Consider the following 13,296-nt stretch of genomic DNA (forward strand, 5'->3'; position numbering starts at 1 on the left):
TCCTCCTCTCTCTCTGATCCTGTCATCTCCTTCTTTATCCCCCTCTATTCCCCGGTGCTGTTGCTCTCTAGTTGGGTGGGGACGTGAACTTAAACTAAAAGTGATTGTCCTCCTCATCCTGTCAACGATTCTCAGCGCCCCGGCTGCCACAATGGCTCTCCTAAAGGTGACCTCCCTCAATGTACGGGGTCTCAATATCCCGGAAAGGCGTTCTCAGCTCCTAGCTGACCTACGCAGAACTAAAACCCAAATTGCCTTTCTACAGGAAACCCACTTTCATGGTGAGCATATTCCTAAACTGACTAACAATCTGTTCCCGATGGCATACCACAGTATCTCACCTATCTCCAAATCTAAGGGGGTTAGCATTTTAGTGGCAAAGTCTGTACCTTGGGAGTTCGGGGCGCAGCAGGCGGACCCCCAGGGCCGCTTTCTCCTGATTAAGGGCAGGGTGTCGGACGTTCAGGTCACTCTTGCCAATATCTATTTCCCCAATGCCGACCACGCACAGTTCCTGCGTGGGCTGATACCCAAACTGCTTGAGTTTACGGAGGGGATGCTCATTTTTGGGGGTGATATGAACTTTGCGATGGACCCCCTGTTGGATACCTCACGGGGTGCCTCCCATCTCTCATACGCTCGCCTTAAACGAATTAAATCTGATCTTCACTCACTTCGTTTGATGGACCCCTGGCGCCTCTTACACCCCAGGGACAGGGATTACTCGTACTTTTCACAAGTTCATCATTCGTACTCAAGACTAGATTACCTGCTCCTTTCCCATAAGGACCTGCCAAGGGTGGTGGACTCATCCATAGATGTCATTTCCTTTTCTGACCATGCCCCAATACACCCGACGCTCCAAATGGGACCAATGTCTAAATCTCCACCTTCGTGGAGACTGAACGAGTCACTGCTTCAATCTGCAGAGATCCGCGCGGAGATCCAAGCCAAACTGCAGGAATACTTTGCACTTAATGAAGCCTCGGTCCCCAACCCCTTGGTGATGTGGGAGGCACACAAGCCAGTTATCAGGGGCATTTTGATAGGCATTGGGGCACGTCTCAAGAGGGAAAGAATCCGTAGAACTGAAGAACTTCTACTTCAGATTAAGACCCTTGAATGTACACATAAGGCTAGCCTAGCACGCTCCGTATACCAGGAGTTACTTAAAGCACGTGAGGAGCTTCGCTCGCTTCTGTTGCATAAAACTAAAGAGAGGCTAGCATGGTCACGTCGTACAATGTATGAATTCTCTAACAAACCTGGCTCTCTTCTAGCCAGAGCTTTACGCGGTCCCCGTACCAAAACTTTCATCCCCCACATTCTGTCCCCTTCGGGTCGGAGGGTCTCTACCTCAACAGAAATGGCGGAAGAATTCCGTTCATTTTACAGCGGTCTCTATAACCTAGACAGACCCTCTCCCGATGCCCCTAACCCTACTGGGGGATCCACCCCACATGAATATCTAGCCTCCTCTGGCATGCCATCTCTACCGGCCGATACCGTGGAAGAATTGGAAGACCCCATTACGGTGGAGGAGCTGGGGGTAGCACTGACGAGTTCCAAGCCTAAGAAAGCCCCAGGCCCTGATGGCCTCACTCCAATCTATTTCAAAACATTCTTTGAGACGCTCTCTAAACCGTTAGTGGCTGCACTTAACTCAATCACGAAAGGTAACTCCTTCCCCATAGACTCCCTTAGGGCTTACATTTCTCTCATCCCTAAAGAGGGAAAGGACCTACTTCGGTGTGGAAACTACCGACCGATAGCTTTGCTAAACACTGACTTGAAACTATTTGCCAACTATTTGCCAACAGATTGCTCCCACACATACCAAACCTAATTCACAAAGACCAAGTGGGCTTTGTCCCCCAACGGGAACCACGTGACAACACAATTAGGGTGCTGAACCTCATACATGCCGCTAGGACCACGCGACGACCCCTTCTCCTGCTGTCAACTGACGCAGAGAAGGCTTTCGACCGTGTAGATTGGACGTTTGTTAGAGCTACTCTCGAACACATTGGCCTCCGGTCGTCGATGCTCAGCTGGATTTTATCACTCTACTCTAGCCCCACAGCGGCGGTTAGGGTCAACGAAACCAGGTCGGGTTATTTTAACATTCGGAATGGTACCAGACAGGGTTGTCCCCTGTCTCCCCTAATCTTTATTCTTACCTTGGAACCCCTGCTCTGTAAGATACGGGCCAACCCCCACATAGAGGGCTTCCGTAAAACATCTGGAGCCCACAAGGTCGCCGCTTTCGCAGATGACCTTATCTTCTTCCTGGCTGACCCCATTGCCTCACTCCCCGTCTTGCTCCATTCTTTGAGGGAATACGGGGCTCTGTCTCTATTTAAAATAAACATGTCTAAATCCTCCATGCTTAATATCACACTGAGCTCGCAAAATATCCGACAATTGCGCCTGAACTACCAGTTCCACTGGGCAACCGATACCATTCCGTACCTAGGAGTGGCCATCACCGCGGACCCCGCCGACCTTTACCAAGCAAATTTTGCCACTCTTCTACACAGACTTAAAACAGACCTGCAGCATTGGCACGCCCTCACTTTAACGTGGTTTGGACGCTGTAATGCCATCAAGATGACAGCTCTCCCGAGGATACTCTATCTTCTACAGGCCCTCCCCATACATCTCCCGCCCTCCTTTTTCAAGCGAATCGACACACTCCTCCGAGAATTTGTCTGGTCGCACAGGCAGCCACGCATCAAATTACAACTACTTTATATGGCAAAACGCAGGGGAGGGGTGGGTCTACCAGACGTAAAAGCCTACTACAGGGCAACACATCTTACCAGACTAATAGACTGGTACTGCCACTCAGAGGCCAAACAATGGGTCACTATGGAGATAGAGGACTCCGATGGTACGGCCAGGAGTTGGCCGTGGCTCTCCACTCCGATCCCGAAGTTCATCGCCGAACACCCAACTCTGGGAAACACATTGAGAGTGGTCAGAGAAACCTTTCGTAAAACCCGGATATCACCTATTCCTTCCCCTATGGTGCCGATCCTGGGCAACCCTGACTTCTTGCCGGGCTGCCAGGGGCCGATTTATAGAGCCTTATCAGCGGGAGATAGATGGCCACACCTCCACGACTTCCTGGATTCCGGTGGCCAGCTCAGGACGACCGCGGGAATAGAAGACCTGGACACGCCATTGGACTTCCTGAGCGGTCTCCAACTGCGTAACTTTTTACGCCGAAGCGCTCGAACTCTAGGTCCCCCACGCCCACTCACGGAATTGGAACGTATCTGCCACCGCAGAGAGCCCGTACGCCACTCTTTATCCCTGATCTACCTCTCTCTGATCGCCCCGGCTGAAGGCTTTGTGCCCCCCTTCCTTACTAAATGGGAGACAGAATTAGGAGCACATTTTGATGAAACACAAAAGGGAAAAGATCTTACACTTTGCCCAAAAATCTTCTCTAGCCACAAGGGTCCAGGAGACATGCTACAAGATTGTGACCAGATGGTACAGAGTACCATCCACTCTTCACAGGTTCCTCCCGCAGGTACCAAGTCTATGTTGGCGTTGTGGAGCAGGAGAGGGAACAATGTTGCACATTTTCTGGGACTGTCCCAAGATTAAACCTTTTTGGAAAGAGGTGACGGATACGGTCGAGCGTTTGACGGGTGTCGCACTGGAGGGAGACCCCGGGGCCTGTTTGCTGCACCCATCTAGAAGTCCAATTAAGAAGTATAAAGCTTCACTCACCATACAACTACTTAATGCGGCTAAGGCCTGCATCCCTCTATTTTGGAGATCGGAAATCCCACCAATGAAGATCCAGTGGTATGCCAGGGTTAACGAACTGCGGGACATGGAAGATCTTACGGCCACCCTGCATGACAGGGAGGAAACCTTTCGGGAGACCTGGCGCCCCTGGCAACAGTTCATCTACTCCGAGGCCTACCTCCGGGAGGTGACTTAGTGTGGACACTCCTTGATACGAGGGCCCCGCCTGGCTGGAGGGTGACACCACCACCCTCTTCTCTTTACCTCTCTCTTCCCCCCTTTTCTCTTCTACTTCCCCTCTCCACCTCTCCTCTCTATCTTTCTTGCCCCTCCCTCCCTATTGTCTCCCGCTTTTTCCCCCCTCCCTTCCCCCCCCCCCCCCCTCCTCCACTCTTCCTAGGTTCTCACACAACCCCCTATCCTTTTCCGGCTAAGGGAAGATCTGATCAGATATATTGAATATCATGGTCTACATTACTCTACGTTAGTTGCCCCTTGCCGGACTCTACTGATCGGCAAGGAATATCTCCACCCCCGGTCAGTGGAGAGCTTCTCTCTTTGTTATTTTGGTTTACTCTTATACCTGTCGATAAAGGATAATTACACGAGTCATCAGTTTACACAAGGCATATCTCAGGGAACTGCTTGCAAATGGACACTATGATAATCATTACATTAGACTCTCCCATGCACCCAGGCTCTGCCTTCACCATACAGATTGTGTAAACAAGAGGAATGTATATGTGTTACATCTTTAGTCGACGGTAGTTTCTGTTAAAGTCCTCTCCCTACTTCTGTTTTATATTATCCATTAAATGTTATAGATCTTGATAACATGTACATCAAACTGTAACATGCATTATTGAAAATAAAATAAAGGAATTTGAAAAAAAAAAAAAAAGAGATGCGCAAGAGTCAGCCAAATAGCCTGTAGTTCCAGGATGTTAATCAGTAACGTCCGCACACCTCCCAACAGCAAGAATCTCTGAACCGATTCTCAAAACAGCTGCAGCCTGACATGCTGGCATTCATCAGGATGAATTTCTCAGTACAGTACAACAAAAAAAGCAAATGCTCTTGCGCACAGGTGTGTTGGCTAGGTGGTCAAAAAAGATCAAAATGGATAATAGCTTTCGGCCTTGCTGCCCTCCAGGATAGGGATATCCTAGTAGTAAACAAAGACACAAAGAAAAGAGGGCGCACCAGCCTAGTGCATTATCTTTTGGTACATTTATTCAGAAAATATATTGAAAACTACTCACAAAAGTAGGAGACAATCACGCTTAAAAAAGGTCTTTGACATATGGCAGTCTGTCTACTGATTGCAGACTCTGAGTCCTGGAGAGCATACATACGAACCGCGACTGGCTGACGCGTTTCGAAGGCATTCCTTCTTCAGCAGAGCCTCTTATTTCTGAATAAATGTACCAAAAGATAATGCACTAGGCTGGTGCGCCCTACATAGTTACATAGTTACATAGTAGGTGAGGTTGAAAAAAGACACAAGTCCATCAAGTCCAACCTATGTGTGTGATTATGTGTCAGTATTTCATTACATATCCCTGTATGTTGCGGTCATTCAGGTGATTATCTAATAGTTTCTTGAAGCTATCAATACTCCCCGCTGAGACCATCGCCTGTGGAAGGGAATTCCACATCCTTGCCGCTCTTACAGTAAAGAACCCTCTACGTAGTTTAAGGTTAAACCTCTTTTCTTCTAATTGTAATGAGTGGCCACGAGTCTTATTAAACTCTCTTCTGCGAAAAAGTTTTATCCCTATTGTGGGGTCACCAGTACAGTATTTGTAAATTGAAATCATATCCCCTCTCAAGCGTCTCTTCTCCAGAGAGAATAAGTTCAGAGCGGCCGGACCAGAGTCTTGTAGAGCAGGAGAATTATTGTTTTATCTCTGGAGTTGATCCCCCTTTTAATGCATGCCAATATTCTGTTTGCTTTATTAGCAGCAGCTTGGCATTGCATGCCATTGCTGAGCCTATCATCTACTAGGACCCCCAGGTCCTTTTCCATCCTAGATTCCCCCAGAGGTTCTCCCCCCAGTGTATAGATTGCATTCATATTTTTGCCACCCAAATGCATTATTTTACATTTTTCTACATTGAACCTCATTTGCCATGTAGTCGCCCACCCCATTAATTTGTTCAGGTCTTTTTGCAAGATTTCCACATCCTGCGGAGAAGTTATTGCCCTGCTTAGCTTGGTATCGTCTGCAAATACAGAGATTGAACTGTTTATCCCATCCTCCAGATCGTTTATGAACAAATTAAATAGGATTGGTCCCAGCACAGAACCCTGGGGAACCCCACTACCCACCCCTGACCATTCTGAGTACTCCCCATTTATCACCACCCTCTGAACACGCCCTTGTAGCCAGTTTTCAATCCATGTACTCACCCTATGGTCCATGCCAACGCACCTTATTTTGTACAGTAAATGTTTATGGGGAACTGTGTCAAATGCTTTTGCAAAATCCAGATACACCACGTCTACGGGCCTTCCTTTATCTAGATGGCAACTCACCTCCTCATAGAAGGTTAATAGATTGGTTTGGCAAGAACGATTCTTCATGAATCCATGCTGATTATTGCTAATGATATTCTTATTACTAAAATCTTGTATATAGTCCCTTATCATCCCCTCCAAGAGTTTACATACTATTGATGTTAGGCTAACTGGTCTGTAATTCCCAGGGATGTTTTTTGGGCCCTTTTTAAATATTGGTGCTACATTGGCTTTTCTCCAATCAGCTGGTACCATTCCAGTCAATAGACTGTCTGTAAAAATTAGGAACAACGGTCTGGCAATCACCTGACTGAGTTCCCTAAGTACCCTCGGATGCAAGCCATCTGGTCCCGGTGATTTATTAATGTTAAGTTTCTCAAGTCTAATTTTAATTCCGTCCTCTGTTAACCATGTAGGTGCTTCCTGTCTTGTGTCATGAGGATAAACACTGCAGTTTTGGTTACTGAAGCCCCCCGATTCACTTGTGAATACTGAGGAGAAGAATAAATTCAATACCTTTGCCATCTCCCCATTTTTTGTAACCAGATGTCCTTCCTCATTCTTTATGGGGCCAATATGGTCTGTCCTCCCTTTTTTACTGTTTACATACTTAAAGCGGGGTTCCACCCAAATTTTGAACAATATCTGTATGTATTCTCTTCCTTGCCTAGATGCTGACATGCCGTTTAAAAAAATTTAAATCGCCGTAATTACCTTTTATTTTTCTATTCTTCTTTGCACTTCCTGGTTCTCCTCCCGTGGGATTAGGCGTGTTTCTAGCCTCTCCCAGACTCCTGGGAGCTAGTCTCAGGCTTCCCAGGATGCCACTGAGCATGTGCGGGAATGAGCGGTGAATGCTGGGAGCCCCGTACACACGGTCGGATTTTCCAATGGAAAATGTGTGATAGGACCTTGTTGTCGGAAATTCCGACCATGTGTGGGCTCCATCACACATTTTCCATCGGATTTTCCGACACACAAAGTTTGAGAGCAGGCTATAAAATTTTCCGACAACAAAATCCGTTGTCGGAATTTCCGATCGTGTGTACACAAATCCGACGCACAAAGCGCCACGCATGCTCAGAATAAATAAAGAGATGAAAGCTATTGGCTATTGCCCCGTTTATAGTCCCAACGTATGTGTTTTACGTCACCGCGTTCAGAACGATTGGATTTTCCGACAACTTTGTGTGACCGTGTGTATGCAAGACAAGTTTGAGCCTTAGCCAATATGGAGGAAATCTCCCCTGCCTCCTCTGTCCCAGTCTTCTACAGGTGATGCAAACATGGTCTTGGTTACAATTGAAATCAGCAGAACATCTCTATTAGCAAGGATTGATCATCTGGCGGAAGACTGCAATCTTATTATGAATGATCTAGATAAAATGCCAGGCCTCCTCTCGGAATCTGAAATATGTATCTCGGTGGTGGAGGATCGAACAGGGCAACATACTGACCTGCTCACTGAATTGAAAAACACGGTAAAATCTCTAGGGGAGGAATCGGATGATGCAGAAAATCGTATGAGATGTAATAATGTTAGGGTGCTGGGCCTCCCGGAGGGTTTGGACGGGGATCGTCCAGTGGATTTTGCAGAAGCCCTCTTAAAAAAGACCTGCTGGGGTTAGCTAAAGTCTCCCCGACATATGTGGAGGAACACACCCACCGAGTCACAATGGGTCGACCTACCCCAGGGGCCCCTCCTTGTTCTTTTCTGGTAAGTTTCCTAAACTAACGCGATCAAGACCGTATATTCTCGGAGGCCAGGAAGCACCTGAATATACAATATGGTAACGCACACATCATGCTGTTGCCCGATTTCTCTCTGGAACACCAGAAAAAGCGTAAAACCTTTACTGATGTTCGCCCCCGACTACGAGACCGCAATATTAAATATGGAATGCTCTACCCTAGTTGTCTGCAAATTCCACATGAGGGCCCCACCAAATTTTTCGACACCTCAGCTGAAGCAGATGCCTGGCTCAATAAGCTATGTTAAAGACAGTGTGCTGTTCTACCATGTGAGTCTCGGGGGCAACTCTGCGTATTGTTCTTACTCTAAATTGTTATGCATTTCCTGTGGTCTATACTGACTTGTGCCTCAGTTTTTTCATCTTCATTTACGGGGCCGGGAACTGTGGCTCCTCATCATTAGACCGCTCGGACAACGGATATGGCCTACAGGGGTCACCCTCTAAAATGTGTGGGGTATTCACGGTCTCTTGTCAATTTGGGGTTTAATCTATGGATGAATCTCCAAGTTACCACATCTTTTCCCAATTGCCAAGTTCCCATCCTTTCATGTCTAGAAGCTTCTATGTTAGGAGAGCTGTTCACATAAGACTGTACAAGTTGGACTTCTACACCCTTCTACTGGCTTACCTCGGTGGTAACAAAAGCTTGTGCTTGGGGATGTGAATTTTTCTGCCTTTTGTATCTGTTCTATTGCTATACTGTTATCCTGTTTTGGTCCCTTATTTTTGTGTCCGAGATATGGATTTAAAACTGATATCCTGGAATGTCAGGGGTCTTAATGACAAGTTTAAGATCGCTCATGTTTAAATATCAAACCCGTTCTAGACCACATATAATGTTTTTACAGGAGACTCACTTAATGGGCAACAAGATATTGGAGTTACTCAGGTCATGGGTACAACAAGCCTTGCATGCTACATACTCAGGATATGCTAGAGGTGTGTCTAGCCTTTTGAATAAATCACTAGCGTACAAGGTCCTACACATTATTACTGACCAAAGAGAGATACATTGTTCTACTGCTTGAAATTAAGGCAATAGTCTTTGCATTTATCCCTCTCTCCTTTCACCAGCAGCTGCTCTATGCCATTATAAACTGGCTCCCTTAACCTTCTCCTTGTCATACATTGCTGGAGACTTTAACTCTACTATGGATGCACAGATTGACTCCTCTAAGGGCTTATACTCCTGATTTGGCCAACCTGTCCCAGGCCTTTGACTTTACAGAGCCCTCGTGTTGGAAACACCCTGAGACTAGGGCCTATTCACGTTTCTCCACTACACACGTATCTGGTTCCCGCATTGACACAGCTTTTGGTAACTCCCAGGCACTAGCAGGAGTCAAGAGTGTATCCTATCTGCCTTCGGGCCTGTCTGACCATGCCCCACTGGAGTTATGCATCACATTGAAAAAAGTCAGCCACTCTAACTGCTGGCAGTTAGCGCTGAAATGGGTGCAGGACCTGAAGGTTGGGGAGTTAGTCTCTCCCAAGATGACACAAGATTGGGAACTTAGTGATGGTTCAGCTTCTCTCCCAGTGGTGTGGAATGCTTTTAAAAGCACACATATCCGCAATTAAAGCTGCCAGATCTGATCAATCCTCCCAGATACAACAGCTGGAGTGTGAAGTTAAGGCAGCTATAACTTTTTCTGAGTCTCCGAATTCAGACAACTTTGGTATGCTTGCACAGACGAGACTCGATTTGTCTCACCACATGCCCTCTGTGACACATCTCGATCTGCGTTCCTTAGCTGGCAGAATCTTCAAATCCGGGGACAAGAATGGGAAATTTTACTGACTAACATTATCAGGCAGATGCTAGGCCTCAAACTGTACATTCGGCCATAAGAGGTGCTGATGGCATCTTTACCTCCGACCCTGCTAGTATATTGCAGAGGTTTATGCACTATTTTGGCACTCTATGAGAGCCCATTTCGGGCCCATATGATGTCGCAATCCAGGAATTTTCGGGCGCTTTGAATTTGCTTACAGCAGATGAGGCTCCTCTTCTTTTTTTTTTTAACAGAAAATAGGCTCCTCTTCTTTAATCGAGCCATCACGATTGAAGATATTGAAGCAGCGATTTGCTCCTTTCCTCCCAAAAGATCACCAGGCCCTGATGGCATCCCATGAGAATGGTACAGGATGTATGCATCCACTCTTGCACTCAAGCTCCATAGTTTATACTCTCACTGTATAGAACATTTAACCCTACCCCCTTCCATGTATCAATCACATATTGTGTTAATTCATAAATCAGGGAAAGATCTGTCCAACTGTGCCTCATAATAGGCCCATCTCCTTGTTAAACTATGATCTAAAAATCCTAACTAAAAATAGGCTTTTTATAACAGCTTACCTGTAAAATTGTTTTCTTTTGAAGTACATCATGGGACACAGAGTCATAGTAATTACTATGTGGGTTATGGTCTACCTTCAGGTGCTTAACACTGGCACACCCTAAACAGGAAATTGTCTCCCTATATAACCCCTCCCATACCGGGAGTATCTCAGTTTTGTAGCAAAGCAATACACATGTATAGCAGAAAGAGGGGCGGGACCTTTGTGTCCAAAGATGTACTTCAAAAGAAAAGGATTTTACAGGTAAGCGGTTATAAAAATCCTATTTTCTTTAATCATACATCACGTAACACAGAGCCATAGTAATTAATATGTGGGATGTCCCAGAGCAATGCCAACTGAGGGGAGGGAGACACAACAAAGAAGGGCACCATGAGATCAGAGGACTTTTACTGCTGCCTGCAGTACACTGTGCCCAAAGGCGACATCCTCACATCTTTTTACATCCACCTGATAGAATCTGGTAAATGTATGGATTGAAGACCAAGTTGCGGCCTTGCAGATTTGAGCCATGGAGACTTGGTGATGCACTGCCCACGAAGCATTAACAGCCCTAGAGGAGTGCGTTTTGATTTGAGAGGGTGGAATCCACCTCTTGAAACCATAAGCCTGAATGATTACTTGTCGAATCCATTTAGAAACAGTAGATTTCGATGCTGCCTGTCCTCTTTTAGGACCTTCAGGCAACACAAACAAAACATCCGTTTTTCAAATCTGAGTAGTCGCCTTTAAGTAGACTTTGACTGCTCTCATCACATCAAGAAAATGTAGTGATTCTTCTTCCATAGAACAAGGTTCTGGAAAAAAAAATGAAGGTAGAACAATATCCTGGTTCAGATAAAAACCTGATACTACCTTTGGTAAAAAGTTAGGATAAGGACGAAATACCACCTTATCCTTGAAAACAATAATATGGCTCTTTACAAGAAAGAGCAGCCGATTCTGATACCGTTCTTGCAGCAGATATGGCTACCAGAAAAAATAGTTTCCTTGTCAAAAAGGACTAAGGGAATGTTGTATCGGCCCAAAAAAGGGCTGTTTTGTAATGCCGACAAAACTAAATTCAAGTCACAAGGGTTCAGGGGTGACCTAACTGGAGATTAAACCATGTTACCCCCTGAATAAAGTTACGAACCAAAGAATGCAGAGCAAGTAGTCGTTGAAATAATACTGATAAGAAACCTGTCCTTAGAAAGCACTCAAGGCCAGCTTTATTTCTCACCCCATCTGCAGAAAGTCAAGGATTCTATCTTTGACTTATTTCCTGAGGTGCAACCCCTGGTTTCACACCAGGAGACATATGCTTCCCAGACTCCATAATATATAATTATGGAGGACGGCTTCCATGCATTAACCAAGAAATTAATCACTGAACCTGACAGCCCACGCTACTTCAGAGTGTGGGTCCCAATAGCCAAACTGTTAAATTTAGCGTTTATAAAGTAGGATGGAATACCGCACCTTGCGAGAGAAGGTCTGGCCGTGGCGGTAGGGTCCATGGATCCCCTACTACCATCTTTATGATCTCTGCATACCAAGATTTCCTGGGCCCCGCTGGGGGCCACAAGAATCACCGACTTCTCTTCCTGCTTGACCCTCCGAAGAAGTCGTGGACGCAGGCAGAATAGGAGGGAATGCATAAATCAGTGAGAACCGATTCCACGGGAATTGCAAGGCATCTGTTCCGCATGCTAGCAGATCCTTTGTTCTTGACACAAAGTTGTCGATTTCTTTGTTGAACCTGGATGCAAACAGATCTATGTCTGGGATCGCCCATCTTTGACATATTGACAGGAAGATATCGAGGTGAAGGAACCATTCTCGCGGGAACTGCTGTCGACTCAAGTAGTCCGCCTGCCAATTTTTTTATTTCTAGATAGGCAAAGTACATTGTTTTCTGCCCAAGATAGGATATGATTCACCTTTCTCTGGGCTGCACAACTTCTTGTGCCCCCTTGGTGATTAATATAGGCCATTGCTATGGCATTGGGCAGGACAATTCCGTAAACGGAACTTTCAGGCCCTCAGGACCAAGTGCTCTGCCTGAATTTCTAGAATGTTAATGGGAAAGGCCCTTTCTGATCTGGGCCACTTCTCTTGACAGTTGCCTCTTCCAGGACTGCTCCCCAACCCCAAAAAAGGTTGGCATATGTTGTTACCATTTCCCAGGTAACTGAAGGAAGGATTTTCCCTTTTGCAGATTTTTGGTTATCAACCATAAACCGAGGCTCCAGCGCACCCAGCCTACAGCACCTGGTATTTCCAGGCGGTCTCCCATCCAGGCACTAACCAGTCCTGACCCTGCTTAGCCTCCAAGATCCGATGAGATTGGGAGCTTTCAGGGTGATGTGGCCATAGGCTTTGGAATCAGAGACATTAGGAATCTAGAGCTTGAACCCTTTGTTCCAAGCTGATAGGATACAGTTTTGCAGCAGTCTTGAATGAAACGGAGCATGAGGAACGGCCTTGAATGAAGCCACCATCTTTCCCAACAACCTCATGCAAAGCTGAATAAAAGAATTCATCTTGCTTCGATCATCTTAATCAGTTCCCTTATGGCGCTGATCTTTGTCTGGGGCAAGAATACCCTTTTCTGGGTGTATCTATGATCAGACCCAAGTATTTTAGCCTTCTTCCTGGTTTTAAATAAGATTTCTTCTAGGTTGAGAATCAGACCTAGATATTCCAGGTAGTTGAATGAGGTGACCATACTTTGGTCTAAGCAGGCTACCGACTGGTCTATGAAGAACAGATCGTCTAGGCAAACCATGATCGTTATACCTTGGGCCCTTAATCTGGCTAGCAGAAGGGCCAGAACCTTTGTAAACACTCAAAGTGCAGTAAGCTAGACCAAAAAGCAGAGCTACACACTAAAAATTAAGATTTTCCACC

General features: G+C 46.0%; 1 protein-coding gene and 1 pseudogene across 1 annotated transcript in view; both read right to left on the reverse strand.

Moving 5' to 3' along the window:
• Positions 1 to 13,296, reverse strand: part of TDRD1 (tudor domain containing 1) — a 144,277-nt gene that overhangs the window by 89,012 nt on the left and 41,969 nt on the right. The gene's annotated exons all lie outside the window — the stretch shown is intronic.
• Positions 12,646 to 12,764, reverse strand: LOC141107005 (5S ribosomal RNA; annotated as a pseudogene).

The sequence above is a fragment of the Aquarana catesbeiana genome, linkage group LG08, assembly GCF_042186555.1.
Source record: "Aquarana catesbeiana isolate 2022-GZ linkage group LG08, ASM4218655v1, whole genome shotgun sequence".
Classification (NCBI taxonomy): domain Eukaryota; kingdom Metazoa; phylum Chordata; class Amphibia; order Anura; family Ranidae; genus Aquarana; species Aquarana catesbeiana.